Below are 17,352 nucleotides of genomic sequence, written 5' to 3'. Positions count from 1 at the left end.
AAGGTCCCTTCCCTTTCTTCAGATCCTTTGTATTCTAATTACAATGCCATTAACCCTTATGTGTATAAAGAACTTCCTTTACTGTGGGAAATTTCTTACATTATCAAGTTTAATTTAAAAAGAGGATGAAAAACAATAGATGCACTAAGAACTGAATTTTGTAAAAACAAAACTAAAGCAAAGTGTATTGAAAAGAAAAAAGAAAAGGAGAAATGTACTGAAATGTTATCAAGTTTTCAAATTTTTTAAAATACTCAAAACGAGAAAAAAATTGGTGTTGTTATATTAATTTTACATGACATTTTCTTTCACTTGAGCAAATTCAGCTATATATGGGAAGCCTTCAGCCCACAGTGAAATCACAGAATTTGATACTTTGATACTTGAAGCAGCGACAATGGTTACATTCTTGTCCTCTGGGGTTATTTAACTTTTTTCACCTCTATGCAAACAGGTCCTCTTGCCAAACAGCTTGTTCATACTGGAGAATAGGGACTGTGTATTATTTATCTCTGTGTTCCCCATAGATCCCAGCACAGAACCCTGCCCAGGGTAAATAATCTGTAGCTGTAAATTGATTGCTTGGTTATTTGGTAAAGGGACACCAGCTGGTTTAGCCAGCATTCTTGGTTCTTATGTGGTTAAAAGAGTACGTGCTTTCAGGTCAGATAACTCCAGATTTTAATCTCAGCTCTGCTGCTTTTCTGACATCTCCTTGGGGAAATTTTCAAACATCTCTGCTAATCTATTTCTTCATCTCTGTAATGAGTATGAAATAACCACTTCATATGTTGGAAAAAATTAATGAAAAAAAATATAAAACAATCAATACCCGTATTGATCAGTTTTTTTTTCCTTCTTTATGTTGCCTCTGTAGGTCATTTTCATGTCAATATAAAACAATCAATATCCATATTGATCAGTTTTTTTTTTTCCTTCTTTATGTTGCCTCTTTAGGTCATTTTCATGTCAAGATCTGTCAGGATTAGGGGCGCCTGGGTGGCACAGCGGTTGGGCGTCTGCCTTCGGCTCAGGGTGTGATCCCAGCATTGTGGGATCGAGCCCCACATCAGGCTCCTCCACTAGGAGCCTGCTTCTTCCTCTCCCACTCCCCCTGCTTGTGTTCCCTCTCTCGCTGGCTGTCTCTCTCTGTCAAATAAATAAATAAATAAAATCTTTCAAAAAAAAAAATCTGTCAGGATTAGGAAAAGAATCACCAATCAATGTAACAGTTTGGTTCTTTTTCCATAGGAGATAATTTCTGACTCTCATGGTTTGTGGATAATCTGTGTCATTTGAGATTACTTAATTGGAATAAATATAGTTGGAGAATAGGAGAATAAAAAATTTCTGTGACTATGAGAATGCAGATTTACCTGAGACTAGAGACTCATATCAGAGTTTGGAAATTCCTTCAACTACAGTCTTAATTTCAAGGTTATGATTGATAACTGTAGACTGTAGTTCTAGCCTTGGCTCCACTTCTGAAGACCTGTGGTCAAGAAGAGAACATCATAATGGGAAAAAAATTCCACAAGCATTCTGGGTCCACAGGAACCTCACCACTGCCATGTCTCTACAATGGATCCTCATCATCACTGCCTCTGTTCAAGCCTTTCATCAAGATCTCAAATTGTATTCAGGTTTGCCTTGCTCCCCTCCATCTGCCGTATACAATGACATCCCCCCAAAATTTAGGAGAAGTCTACATAGAACCATATGCTCCAGGAAGACCTGTCCCTTTCCCAGCTGTGATGTCACTCATAGAGGTTTAAAAGGGAAGCCTTGATAGCCCCTCATGCTCTCAAAAAGATGATTACCATGAGCCTCGATATCATTCACTTCCCTCCGCAGATTAAGAGACCAGTCCTGGGAGGCTGACACTTTAAGAGAAATGACTCACACTTCTTACTGTAAGAGACCATAGGACTAATCCCATCATGCCCTTGAACCATGCTCATGTGGTGGTGGACATTGCCTCATCTGGCCCAACCTCCCACCTTCCCCAGGTGCTCCCAATGCCTGTGACCTCTGGAATTCATGGACTATCACCTACCACATCCCCTTTATCCTAAGCTCTTCACCGAATGTCCCTTCATCTCCTTTTTCTAATTGCAACCTGAACGTGGCTTCCTTTGCCCCTCTCTCAAGCTGTGGCTTTTTCTTTCTCACCCATTGAGTCAGGACCATAACCTTGGAGATGGTATAAAGTTCCTCCATGTTCCTCATTGATGCTTTCAGATCTTGTTTCCTCTCTCTTTTGAAGCATAAACTATCAGACTATGTTGTCATCAACATCCAGGACATTTACCCTCGTTTACTGAAAATGGAATGGTATTTCTGTCATCCTCCTGGAAGATTTCATTGTCAATCGAGATGACCCATCAACACCTGACCACTCAGTTCAATAATCTGCCCACTTTCAACATTCCTTCCCTCCACTCAATTCCCATGGTCATACTTCATCACTATAAATGAACAATCTCCAAATTCCCAATTTCAAGCATCCCTTCTCACCTCTATTCTACTCACAGACTTTGCTTGGACACCATTTTTCCTCCTTATTGGATTGTTCCCTTTAGCTTACAACATGCTATAATGTCTCTCATCTTAAAATAATCCTCCTTTGACCCTTCAATCTCTCTCCAACGCCTACTCTTGTTTTCTATTCAACTCATGATGATTCCTGAATTCACATTTCCAAATCTCAGAATAGAGGACCTGAGCTTCAGAATGGGGTATCCCTAGTTACTTGATATCTTCACTTGGATACTTACATTTTTAACTTAATATGTGCCACCCCAAATTCTTTACTCTTTCCTTGACTGCTGCTTGATCCCCTATATACCTGCCTTTATTCCAGTATTCCCCATCTCAATAAATGTCACCACTATTCAGGTAGTTGCTCAGGCCAAGAACTTATGAGTCTTCCTTAATTCCTCTATTCCTTTTCCATCTTACATCAGGTCCCTTAAAAGAGGGTGAGAGAGGGGCCCTTACAATATATCTCACATTGACCTCCTCTGCTGCTGTCAACCTGATGTGAGTGAGAGCTTGTAATCTCATTCGGATCACAGCAAATGCTCCCAGGTACAGCACCATCTACACCTCCCACTCTCTTATTACCCACCCAAATCAGTATGTTAACACTTAACTATCAGTTCTTATCATTTCAGAATTTTCAGTAGTTGACCATTTCCTCTTAATGGAAACAATCTTTTCATTTGTTTTTTTTAATACCATGCTCTCTCAGATTTCCTCCTATCTCATTCAAGGCTTTTTTCTCAAGATCTTTTGCTGGCTTTTCTAAATTTTTTTAGAGTGGGGGAGGGGCAGAGAGAAGGAGAGAGAGAATCTTAAGCAGGCTCCATGCCCAGTACAGAGCCTGACACGGGGCTTGATCTCACCACCCTCAGAGCATGAACTGACTTGAGATCAAGAGTTAGACACTTAACCCCTGAGCCACCCAGGTGCCCCTGGCTTTTCTAAATTTTAAGTGTTCTGCACCTCAAATCTCAGCCCCCTCTTATCTCCTCTATCTACATGCTCTCCCTATATGAGTTTCCTCTCATATGGCTTTAATTGCTCCTCTGTGATCTAATAGTTTAGTTCTAATTCTGTTTAACCACTGTGAGATTTTTTTCAGGACAGAGATCTTAGCTCTCATATCATAATCATAGGAAAAAGGTACTCAATATATGTTTGCTGAATAAATTACTGTTTAAATGAATGCCAAAAAGGAATTGAGAAATATCAATGCAAATTTGGTTATGAAGTCATTGATAAAACTTTGATATTCAGCAATTAAAAAATACGTAGAAAGTTACAACTTGCCAGGAATAGCTATATGGTATCAGGAAACAATGTAACCTGATTTATAAAAGGGATCCAATTATATACAGGTACATATATATTTACACACATACATGCACATATATATCAATATATATTCAATTATGTATATACATACTGCCTCCATTTTGAAGCAAAATTTTCTGGGTAATCACCTGATGCCCACTTCCACTATTTCAACCAAAATTATCTGAGTAAATACCTTCTTTTTATCTTCCCTTACGTGCCTTCTAACAGCTAACAGCAGATGAAAGATCTTAACTCATCACCAGGGAAACAAAATGTAATTTATTTTAATTAATCAACAAATAGTTCATTGGTTGTGTGACATTGGGCATGTGGTTTCAAGTTGTCTTGGAATGTAATTTCCTCTTGCATAATACGAGAGAATTGGATAAGATGAGATGATTCCATACGACAATTATTCTATTTCTAGCCTCCACATAGCCTATTAGTTGACCAATGGAGCTCACGTTTTAAAAATATTTTAAAGCTATGTCCATCAAAACTATACACGGGATAAGAATAAAACACTGTTCCTATTACTTGGAAGACCACTCAAAAACTCAAGCAACAAAGCCAGGCCAGAAATGCCCTTCTGCTCTTCCTCCCTGTCCAACTATCAAAGTCCCATAAATATGGGCAAAGATTTCCAAGTGATTCAGTGAAGTAGAGGCAGATCCTAGAGAAGAGAAGAGAGTGTTCTGTCAACACTCTGCTAGGAGGAACGCGCAGTCTGTGATGACTTGCTCTGTGGGTGGCTTCCTCCCACTGTGAAATATGTGAAGGGTGCTCTCTCCTGCCATTTAGGAGCAAGCTAGATTTAAAGACAAGGCAGTTGTGCCCAAATTGGAATCCAGAATCAGTTCTCTCAGACTTGGAGTTTTCATCTTTTGCTGGCGAAATAAGCAAAAGAGTATTAAGAATATAGTCAAGAACCATATATACAGCTTCCTAGAAACTTGAAATGCCTTTGAGGCTGGGAACATTGAATCAACTGATTCACCTACTGCAAGCCCTGTTCCGCTCCCTTTCCAACTTTAAAGAGATTTTTCTTTCTCAGTGATTCTTTCTTTTCTCATTATTTCTACTTTTGTCTTCTCAGCATTTGCCTTGCCTCATCCTGGGGAAGGAGAGTGAAAGGATGTGGGGCTATCTCCCTTCACAATCCACGTTCCTCTGTGTACCCCGTGTGCCAGATGCTCAGAACTACTTGTTGTTTTCAATGTGCCCTCCTTTCCGCTGCTACTGGGTGCAGATCCCTCTGCTGGTGCTTTTCTCTTTGCTGGACACCATTTCACTGAGTTCAGCCAGAACTCATTCTGTAGAACTTTCTCCTTACTACTCTCCACGCCCATCCTAGCCCACTTCTGGCACTCATAGCAAGCTGTGCAACTCCTTATGCTAGCACTTTTCACACTCAAGCAGTTTATTTACACTTCTGCCCTTCCCACTCAACGAAATGGACCCCCTGGAGGCAGGGACCACGACTAATTTTTTAAATATCCGTGGCACTGAGCCTAGACAGTGGGTAGTAATGGGTGATCAGCCATGACTGTTTAATGAATGAATGATTGTTCTGATACTGGACTCTTGTCTTTGCTCTCAGGAGACATCAGAGACAGTACTGTGCACTAGTCATTCCTCATTGAAGTGCACTGTATGCATGAACTATTAAGTAGAATGCAATAATAGTATCTACTAATTCAATTCAATGAAATATTTTACTGTCTGTGGCGTACAAAGAAACTATGAGGAGCTTACAGTTGATTCCAAAAAATAGTACCTATTAACTATATATTGTGAAGTAGAACATAATATGCATTTTAAGAGAAGTATAAAACAACTGTTCTCAAATATTAAAGGAGGCAAATGTTCACTTAGGGACATAAAAAAGGTTTCTTCGAAGGGGAAGTATTGGCTCTGGCTCTTGAAGATGGGTAATGGATAGGCAAACATTCCAGACAGGGGGATTAAAATGCATGTGAGCAATTATAGCATAAATTTCACCAAAGGGCTATTCAGCAGTGGATTTGCAACAATTAAACAGATGTTCCTCAATGTTAGTTTCCTGAAATCACAAGTCATCTTATCTGATGGTGTGATGATTAATTTTATGTGTCTACTTGTCTCAGCCAGGGGGTGCCCAGATATCTGGCTAATCATGATTTCTGGGTGTGTCTATGAGGGAGTTTCCAGAACAGATTAGCATTTAAATCTGTAGACTGAGTAAAGCATATTGCTCTCCCCAATGTGGACAGGAATTATTCAATCTGTTGAGGCCTGAGGAGAAGAAAAAGGTGGAAAGAAATTTCTCCTTTTCTCTGCCTGACTGTTGAGCTGGGACATCAGAATCCCCATGCTGTAGAACTGGAGTCTACACCATTGATGCTCCTGGCTCTCAAGTTTCAGACTCAGAATGGATCTACACCACCAGCTTTTCTGGGTCTCCAGCTTGCCCATGGAAGGTCATGGAACTGCTAGGTTCCACAATTGAGTGAGTAATAGGTACGTAGATAGACAGATAGATAGTAGATGGATAGATTGATAGATGATAGATAGAAATTTCTCCCTCTCTCTCTCTCTAATTAAATATATGGAGTTATTTTTATATTATATACATATATATGTACTGGTTCATTTCTTGACCAGTGCAGATGCCTATTTCTCTTACAAATACTCTTAGTTGGGCTCTATGATACCTTCCTTCTATACACCTTTCCTAATATAGTTTAAAAATGACTGGTCAAGCAATTTGCTTTAAGATTTTCAGGTGAAGGGGGCGCCTGGGTGGCTCAGGGGGTTAAGCATCTGCCTTTGGCTCAGGTCATGATCCAGCAGTCTTGAGACTGAGCCCTGCATTGGGCTCCCTGCTCAGCAGGGAGTCTGCCTCTCCCTCTGATCCTCTCCCCTCTTGTGCTCTCTGTCTTTCTCTCACTCTCTCTCTCAAATAAATAAATAAAATCTTTAAAATATAATTTAAAAAAGATTTTCAGGTGTACACATCTCAAGTTTAAAAACATATTGTTATATAATAAAAATTGCATCATATTTCAGTCTAATATGAAACTATCACAATGGTTAAGTTCTTGACTACAAGGAGAATGTGTTCCATCCAAGATCACACAGCAATAGCTGGTAGTGAGGAGAAGAGATCAAGATTTAAGCCAGCCCCTGGGTCTAAATTCTCTTTCCAACGTGCATTATTCACAAAGGCACATTCTAGCATATTCTTTACTCCTCTGACATCAAAGGTGTCATCATCCTTGGTTTCCCACCATGATCATAACCATAAAATCTCAGGGAATGTAGAGAAAGAAACAGATATTATTCCTTATAAGTGATTATGAGAAACTGTCCTGATTTTACAACTTTATACCTATTGATTATGTTGAGAAGACAAATGCTATCCCAGACAAAAATCTGCATACGCAGAAATAGGTTTATCTATGCTTTGTTGGAAGGATTCTTGCATTAAGGCAGGTAGACTTTATATTATTTCTTAGAACTGTATGTGAATTTATAGTTATTTCTAAATTTAAAATTTAATGGGAAATATACAAAGCAAAAATAAAAGAGAGAGAGAGAGAGAGCCCTACACAATTCATCAAAGTAAATTCCAATAGTGTTGAGGATTTAATGTGAAAAAATGAAATAAAAATAGGCCTAGAATAAAATATTGGTAAACGTTTTTCTAATCTTGAGGTGGTGAAAACTTGTGGAGAAATGACACCAAAGGCAATGAAGGGAAATCACAATGGATTTAACCAGTTAAAAGTTTAAAATTTCCTATGGCAAAAATAATAAAAATGTCAAAATGTTAAAAAATCTGTAAAAATACTGACAGTATATGTGACGTGAAAGACTTTTATATCCTTGATGTCTGATATGTAATTATAAATCAGTAAAAAAAAGGACACATAGAAGTAGAAGCAATGTAGTGAGGCAATTCAAAAGCAGGAAATCAGGGTGCATGGGTGGCTCATTCAGTTAAGTGTTCAACTTTTGATCTCAGCTCAGGTCTCGGTCTCAGGGTTGTGAGTTCAAGCCCCCTGTTGGGCATGGCGCCTAGTTTATAAAGGGGGAGGATCTATGAATGGCTAAAAAATGCAACTGTAGTGAACCTTATTAATATTCAAGGAAATGAAGACTAAAAAGACAATAGGTTACCATATTAGATTCTCAGAAATTCGTTAGTGTGAGAACACCTGGAAGGTGGGAAATTGACATTCATCATTGTGGAAATATTAATTAGTGAAACCTTCTGGATAGCTCAGATGATATGTACTAATGTCTAAAGGATGCAAACCTGTGGGGAGATGGGAATGCCAACAAATAATGATAGAAGGAATACAGAGTTGGAAAATCATCCTCTGAACTAAATCGCAGTAGTAAGTACCAGTGAAAATGACACACAGGTCCCCCTAGTTACAATAGGATGTAAAAATAATTTCTTCCTCTTACCTCAGAAACATTGCTTGAAATGGTCTTAGCAACCTAGGGGAAATAAACTAAGAATTTTGAGCCTAAAGCATTCCCATCCCCTGTGTTTTTGACCTTTCCCTGTTAATGGCAGCCACCCAGGCAGTCATGGGAGTGCTGAAATCATCCAGGCCAGAATCCATGACAATTAGATTGCTTACCTTATTGCTTATAGTCTTTCTTCCTGGGCATCACCCGGTCACACAGCCGCAGGTAAAGAAGTTTCAGATCATGCCACAGCCGTCCTCGCATTCCAACAGACAGAAAATGAGAGCAGAGGATGGATACCCTTCCCCCACAGGCTGGAAACAAACAAACAAATGGTAAGAATGACTCTACCAGAAGAAAGGAATTTTGGCAGAGAAGTGGCCCTTGCAGCTTGCTGTGATTGTTCTCAGAAAGTGTCTCTTCCTCCTTGGATGCCTTCCTGTCTCCTTCAGCATTGCAGCTGCTAACACTAAAAAGTCCTTGTGACCACAGAACTGCGACCAGGTTTTCTATCTGCTCCTGCTTAGAAGTTAGACATGGAAAGCCAGGGCAGTGTGCTTGCCAAAATCTACAGTCAGGTTGGGGATGAAGATACAGAGTGGTTCTCTCTACCCTACCCTCCAAGAAAGCAGTTAGAAAGTAGTTGGAAATGGCCGGAGTGATTAGTAACAAGTCCTGGACTCGGGGACGGAGTGCGAGGAAGGAGTACGATGGCTCCCGTTGTGTTTTTATTTCTATGAACCCTCTGGCTGTTCCTTTAATGCTCTTGACTGTTGGCAGTAACCTCAGGTCTGAATGCAGGGCTGGAAAGTACTTCACTGAGGAAGTAAAGCAAACTTGTCTTCATTTGGTTACCATGGTTATGGTACTGTGTGTTACCAACCCAACGATTTGCATTGCAAACCATCACTGGAGATGAGGACAGGAGAACTTGATATTCCAGGTGGAGAGACTCAATTCCCAGGAAGTTCTATTGGAAAGTTCAGAGGAAACAAAACATAAACATACACATGTATTCCCAAACCCATAAAGAAAGGGACCAAACTGTCAGGGCTAACAGTCAGTCCTGCCTTGCGTGGGATTTCAGTATGAAGAATTTTAATTGAAAGATCAGACAATTCCACTTCAGAAAGGTAAATAAGCACAATAGCAACTTCACTTTAAGAAAAAATAAATTTCACAGTCACATTCACCATGCATTCTTACAAAGGACATAATGCCAAAGCACTACCTAAAAATTATTCTGTTCTTGAGTCATGCGTGACAACAGTTCTTTTCATTTTGATAAGCTGCATTATCAGAGTTTGGAATGATAGGAAAGACCATGTGCATTTCAAATGATATTTAATTGCAAAAAACCAGGAACCCCAGGGATGCCTGGGTGGCTCAGTCGCTTAAATGACAGACTCTTGGTTTCAGCTCAGGTCATGATCTTAAGGTGATGGGATCGAGCCCTGGGTCAGGCTCTGTGCTCAGCACGGAATGTGCTTCAGATTCTCTCTCTCTCCCTCCTGCTCTCTCTCTCTCAAATAAATTAATGAAGCCTTTAAAACAACAATAACAACAACAACAACCAGAAACCCCAATTATAGAAGTGAAGGGCTTAGGTTGTCTTCAAGGGGAATGGGGGAAAGGCCTTATTATGTCTCCCCCTGACCTGCCACGACAGCTTGTGAGTTCCTCTGCAGAGCTCCTAGTGTCTGTGAGCAAGATGTGAATAGCCCTGTAAACCAGCCTTGAGCCTAATCTGGCAGATGTCCCTTGTCTCTTAGGATTTCTTTCACCTCTTTATGACTAATATCTGAGACCTTTACTCTCAGGAGCCCAGGAGTCTCTCAAGGTCTGAGGTAATACCGCATCCTTTTCTGCCTGTGGCACCCACTGCCCACTTCTCCTTAAGAAGACCAGAACCTCTACATCACTTGTGAGAATATGACGGTCTTGGACAAAAGCTAATTGACAAAACATATTTTAATTGAAATATCATGTCCAGAGCTACACTTAGAAGATGAAATCCCTATTTTAACAGTTTTCACCTCAGAAGATTTTTTTCAAACGTGATTTTTTAAATAAAAATGGGCATGCAATTACATCCACAAAAAAAAAACCCCTCAATTACCCTTATTTTGATTATCCATTAATTACCTACGTATTTATTCATGTAGCTCATTTATTGAGAGGTTGCAGTACACATGCATGGAAATCTGCATTTGAAAATAGGAGAATAGGAGCCTATCTAAACATAGCTCCTAGTAGAATGGTCTTGGGAAAATCAATTCCTCTTCAGAGTCATAGTTAAATCAGAAAAAATAATGTGTACATCACTGAATTAAAAAAAAAAAAAAAAAACCTGGGGCGCCTGGGTGGCTCAGTTGTTAAGCGTCTGCCTTCAGCTCAGGGCGTGGGGATCGAGCCCCACATCAGGCTCCTCCGCTGGGAGCCTGCTTCTTCCTCTCCCACTCCCCCTGCTTGTGTTCCCTCTCTCACTGGCTGTCTCTCTCGCTGTCAAGTAAATAAATAAAATCTTAAAAAACAAAAACCAAAAAAACCCCATTTCTTCATGAAAATTAAAGAAGATACAATATATATCAAAGTCTGTGAAGCTTTGAAACTGGCACTTGATAGCCAGTGCATTGTTATTCTAAGACCAGTCTCCCAGATAGAACACTTCCTTCCAGGTCTGTCCTTCAGCCTACAGAACACCCCTCAGCCACAAATAGATACTTAAGTAAGGTGAACTGGTTCACTGCCTCAGGGAGGACGCAATAAAGTAGATCAATATGACAACAGAGAAAAAGAGAAACTGTTATGGGATCTTATAGGTAGAGCTCTTGAACCAGCTTTGAGGGTCTGGAAAAAGCATCCTGGAAAATACCAAGTCTAAGCCTGGTCCTAAAGGAGAACAGAAGTTAGTGGAGGAGGTGAGGGAGAAGGGACATAAACTAAAAGGTAGAGTTTCTCCAGTTAGAAGGGAGGGAGGGTAGAGCAAAAGTGAGATTGGAAAAGTGATGCCATGCATTTTCCATATTTTCAATAAAGAGGTCATTCTCGTGGCCTTGACTTCTTTGGATTTACACAATAATCTTGTAATGGAATGTCAAGGATAAAAGGAAAATGAGACCCAGAAAAGCTAAGTGATTGGACAGTTTCGCAAAATGAATTTTTGGTACATTAGGCACTAGAACTAAGGCGTCAGGAATCCCCTACGTAACACTTCTACCATTAATGGGTCATCTTGGGAAAACAGGCTAAGAGAAGCACAGTTTTAATGTCTCCCCAATCAGGTGAGCTCACCTGTAAACCCCTTTGTCTGGGGTAGCCTTCTTAACGTGCCAGTAAGAAAGGTAAGCCCATAGGTTCCAAATGGGGTGGGAGGAAGGGAGAGGGAACAGCACGTGCAAAGGCCTTCAGGTAAGAGAGAGAACGGTCCACTTGAAGAATTGCAAGAATCTAGGTAAGGCTACTGCAAAACCTATGGAGAGTTACTTCAAGTGATACAGCTGGGGAGAGAAGGAGTCACCAGATCATGAAAGATGTCATATGCTATCGAGATGTTTAAATTTTATTCTGAGGAGAGTGGGAAGTGACATGATCAAATTTATATTCTAAAAATGTTCTCTTGCTTCAATATGGAGAATGGATTGAGTGGAAGGAGCTAAGCTAAAGATGGGAGGCTGGAAGCTGGGTGAGATATAATGGTGACTACAACCATGGCCCCAAGATTAGAGATAAAAATGTGAGTAACTTAGGACTATGTGGGAGAAAAAAATCAGTAGGTTTTATTAATTGCCCACTATGTGGGGGAAGAGTGGGTAAAGATTTTTCTCAGGTTTCCAACTTGGGCAAGTGGTCAATACCATTTCTTTATTGAACAGGGATTACAGAAGGAGGAGTAAGTTTATGGAGGGATCTAGTGTGTTTTGTTTTGCAAATGTAGTTGGAGGTTTCCATGGAAACACTGAGGGGAAGTGTCAGTGTGCAGTCTGGATACTGAGTCCAGAGTTCAGCAGTGAAATCTGGGCTAACATACATATGCAGCCACAGAATAGCTCCTAGTTGAAGCCAAGGTGACAGATGAATTTACTAAAGGAAGGAGTCTGGTAGTGAGAGGATAATATAGACCAAGAAGATGAGGAAAAGGGTTAAGAATGTCAAAAGCAGAAGCAGGCTTGGGAGCTCTAAAGAACCGAAACCTTTGACCTACATGAGAAGCCCCATTATAATCATCAGGTTGCTTGGAGTGGAGAATAGAGTCAGATGTATTGTTGAAATGTCTACTGGGAGTAAACTATCATAGGGAGAGACAACAGACAGTTGGGATTTTTAGTAAAAGGGTTCTCAAACCTGAATGAGCATGGGAGTTCCCGAACCCCAGAACTTTTTAGTCAGTCAGTAGGTCTGGGGTGAAATCAGAAAATCTGTATTTTTTCCTCAAGTTTCAGAACAACTCTGATGTTGTGAATCCCAACAACAGCATCTCAGAGTCATTGTTTCTGGCTAGTGCATCCTTCCTCCCGACTGAACTCTGACCAGTTTTGCTTCTTGTCATTGTTCTCCTACACACACACCTCTGCTATTATTAAACATTAAAGAAGACACACTGAAGGCTAGAGTGCTACAATTCCCACTTTCACCCTCAGAAAACTCTCACAGAGAAGTGTGAATGATGATGGTAGTGATGGATTAATGCTCAGAGACAGAGCCTGGAGTAGGGAGAGAAAGCTCCAGCCTCCCTAGAATCTTTATCAGACCCACATTCTTTACTAAGACCCATTGAAATGTTTCCTGTTTTATGAAAGAGATTATGTCAACATAACTTCAAAGGTATACCCACTCTCATTTCGAGCCAGTCCTTCCCATATAGGAATTCTCTATTTAGTAGTTGTGACAAAAATAAGATGATAAGATGATGGTAATCATGGCCACTATTTATTATTGACTTGTGCCAAATCCCACACTAAAAGCTTGACAAGATTTTCTTACTTGATTCTCCCAAGAAACTTAGGTGGAAGTCATTCTTTTTTTTTTTTTTTTTTTTTTTTTAAGATTTATTGCAGAAGGAGGGGGAGAGAGAGAATCTCAAGGAGACTCTCCACTGAGCATGGAGCCTGATGTGGGGCTAGCTCCCAGGACCCTGTGATCATGACCTAAGCTGAAATTGAGTGGGATGATTAACCCACTGAACCACCCAGGTGCCCCAAGGTAGAAGTCATTCTCATTCTCATCTTGTAGGTGAGGAAACTGAGGTTCACAGATATTAAAACAATCTGTCCTCAGTCACACAGGTCATATGGAAAAAGACAGGGGACAGACACATCTAGGTCTATCTGACCCCTAAATCCATATTCTTAATAATTACATACATTTCCAGAGCTCAAAAAAGAGTATGCAAACAGTTTCTATACACCTTCCAAATTATTAGTTCAGGGAAGGAAAGCATATTTTTTCAGAGATGTCAGTTTTCCAAGTGGATTTAGCCCTGGGCTCATCAAGCTGAGTCAGAGAAATGGTTGTCATGTTTGCTGAGAGTTTCTGTGCAGTTCCAAGAACCTGGCTGAGCAGGGACAAGAGCTAAAGGTAGGCTTTCCTTCCTTCCACATTTATGCAAAGACGCTCCAGTTCAATAGTTTTGGACATTCCCAATGAGCCAGAAACTTACAAGAAAACATAATCTCCATGTACAGTACAATTAAATGATGATTGGGACTGATTTATAAGTTAGTAAGCTACAAAAATAAATGGGAGGCAATTCTTTCCTAAGTAATCTTTAACCGATAATATGATAAATCTCGATGCTAAATGCTTATCATGAGATTAAGTGACCCCAAATAGCTCTATATTCCACTAGATGGATGCTAAGATGGGATTTCATTTTAGGAAGACATTTAACAATGCTTATTATATTTCAGCCCTTAGAGCTAAATTTGACACATCATGACTGCTCAACAAATATTTGGTATTCATTCTCATCTCAATAAATCCTGCCAAGTCAATTCAATCTTTCTATAGTAAAGATCCAAATTAAAAGCTGCCTCCGCTATGAAGGAGACTCCCCCTCCCCATTTTACTCTCATTTTATTTATGCTAGTCCCAGAGCACTTGCCACATTGTGCCTGCTATTGGACCACTGAGTCTCAACTGGAACTGATATTGCCAGTGGGACCTTTGGCCATGTCTGGAGACATTTTTGTTGTCACAGTGGGGTGGAGGAGGCAAATAGCATCTAATGACTAGAGGCCAAGGATACTGTTCAACATGCTGTAATGCACAGAGCAGCTACCCTCCCCCAACAACAAAGAATTTTTCAGTTCTGAATATCAAAAGAGTGTTGAGATAGAAAAACTCCATATTGTGCAAAAGAGAAGCATAAATTGCTTCGGACTTAGGGCCCCAAGTGCTTAGTTCCAGCGCTGGTTTCAATGTGCAGGTCTCAACCCCTGAGACTCAGTATTCTCACAGTGAAACGCAAACATTTATTTCATAGATGCTTCCTCACAAAATTAATGTAGGTATTCACTGCAATAATGTATGAAAAATCTTTAAACTGACTACAATCATGTTAGATGCATTGTGATTTGTATGTATGATGACAATAATAATCATAATCATGCAAGCAGTTCGGATACATAAGTGTAGAGCTTGGTAACGAAAGGAGCTGGATTTCAAATCTAAATAGAATCTTATTAATTTTAATTTCATCTCAACAAGTATTTATTGAGCAATATCTCTGGGCTAACTTTCTTCTAGGTACTACAGTTATAAAAATAAGGCATTCTCCCTGAATGAAGGAGCTCTGTTTTTAGGATGGAAACAGAGAGTCATAAACAAAAAGTTATAACACTATGTGAAATAATCTAAGATAACAGAGGATAGGTGAATAAAGGTTTTTTGGAAGCAGAGCAATTCAAAATATATTTTAAAAGTTTATGAGCTGCATTATTGCTGGCAACAACAACAAAAACCCTCTCTTTACTATCTCACTTTATTGGTCCCCATGGGGGAAAATGTACATTCCTATGACTTAGATTACTCACTCTACAGAAGATGAAAGTTGGTAAGAAAACTGAAATTGCTTTTTAACAATGAATATGTTACATTTGACCATATAGGAAAGTAACAAGATAGAGGCAGCTCTCTAATCTTTACTCCTGAAATGGGACCACTAGCCATGACTCAACACAGCTGCATACACTGTGAACTGCTTATCGCTGTAACTGAGGTATAAAATGCTTTCAGAATGCAAATGAATGGTATTTGGGGAGTTTACTAGGACACTCCAGGCAGTTGGATCATATTCCCATTTACTGTGCTCATAGGAAATAAATACCTGGTCAACAAATGTCTGATAAACTGAACCAATGCGACATAGTAATATAGGAAGTGGGCACTAATTTTACTCCTTCTCTACTAAATCACTGCCTGTTTGGTTGGAAGGGAGAATACCAAATATTCAGAGACATTTCATAGGAAACAGTAAGTGGAGTCATCTTGCCTACACATTGTCTTGAGAACTGAAAAATATCAGGATCATTGAAGAGCTGTTACATTAGTGACATATACTTCCTACATTGTCCCTTGTCATATTCCTTTCTATGAATGTATTCAGATTGTCCACTCTAGTGGTTCCAAGCCATTTTAGTCTAAAGAGTTCTTCAGTAGTTCAAGAAGAACCATCACACTTACAACTATCATTTCTGTCAACAAACCTCACAAAGTAAGAAAAAAGCCCAGGTTTCTGACACAATCCTAATGAGGGGTAGTGTATGTGTTACTATTTCACAACAGAACACACTGAATATGACACAGTTTGAGAGCATCTAATATTCCTCATGCGTGAAGTTCAGGAAAATCTCATATTTTTGTGGGCTTTACCTCCAGGAAACCCACCAGGTCCTCACAGTGAAGATGTAAGCAAGATCCCTTCATGGTTCTGGGAGAAGGAGAGGAAAAGTAATCATTATGAAATATGTTCAGATCCTTCTCCCCAGCAAAGGCCTACTTTTCAGGGGAAAAAGTCTTTGCCAGACCCTTACCCAGTTGTGGAAGAGCATTTCTCCTACATTAGACCATTTTAGCCTTGTCTCACCTAAGAATAAAACTATGGTCAACAGTGGTCAGGGCTCCAAGGAAATAGACTGGGAATGCTGCTGTCAGGTAGGGCAACCGTGGGCAGGAGGGGAAAGGTTATCCCACTAGAGAAACACTTGTGAAAGTCACAGCCCTAACACATAGGCCATTTAAGACTGAGATCTAATCAGAAGATTATAGAATGCTTCCTCTCCCCAACATTTAACCAACACACCAACAGGGTTCCAATATAATAATAGTGGATTACAGCTGAAAGAGTTACAAGTCTCTGTCTTTATCTCTCTTTTTTTCTGAGGAGTTACTTAGGGAAGACCAAAGTCAAAATAGGAGCCAAAAACAAGGACAGTAGAGGAATTTGAAACTTTTGGTACCTAAGGCTATAGGAAACATTACACATAGTCCAATCTCTAGTTAGATTAACATAAATTCTCACACCAGCAGCTATTTACCTCAGTTCCTATTACCTGTTACAACATGTATGACTTTCAACAAAAATTTACAAAACATATCAAAGGCAAGAAAAAACACAGTCTAAAGAGACAACACAATCATTAGAACCAAACTCAGATATGACACAGATGTTGGAATGATCAGATGAGTGTAAAATAACTATGATTAATGTGGAATAATGGAAAGGGAATAATGGAAAAAAAGTAGACAGCATGCACAAAAAGATGGGTCATGTAAGCAGAGGGATGGAAATATTAAGAAAAAATCAAAAGGAAGTCTGGAAATAAAATATATTGCAACAAAAATGAAGAATGCATTTGATGAAATCATTAGTAGACTCGCACAGCCATGGAAAGAATCAGTGAGCTTAAAGATAGGTCAGGAGACACTTCCAAACCTGAAAGTCAGAGAGGAAAAAGAATGAAATCTAAAACAGAACATTCAAGTACTATGGGACAATTCTAAAATGTGCCATATACAATTTTAATATCA

General features: G+C 39.6%; 1 protein-coding gene across 2 annotated transcripts in view; it reads right to left on the bottom strand.

The window, feature by feature from the left end:
* ITPRID1 (ITPR interacting domain containing 1) overlaps positions 1–17,352 on the bottom strand; it is a 130,824-nt gene that overhangs the window by 93,073 nt on the left and 20,399 nt on the right. For both annotated transcript variants that reach the window (XM_057304279.1, XM_057304278.1), the window contains exon 3: positions 8,496–8,636. The gene's annotated coding sequence lies outside the window, so the exon portion shown is untranslated. The remainder of the gene's footprint in view (positions 1–8,495; positions 8,637–17,352) is intronic.

The sequence above is a fragment of the Ursus arctos genome, unplaced genomic scaffold (assembly GCF_023065955.2).
Source record: "Ursus arctos isolate Adak ecotype North America unplaced genomic scaffold, UrsArc2.0 scaffold_3, whole genome shotgun sequence".
Taxonomy (NCBI): Eukaryota; Metazoa; Chordata; class Mammalia; order Carnivora; family Ursidae; genus Ursus; species Ursus arctos.
This window is presented reverse-complemented; position numbering and strand designations above follow the sequence as displayed.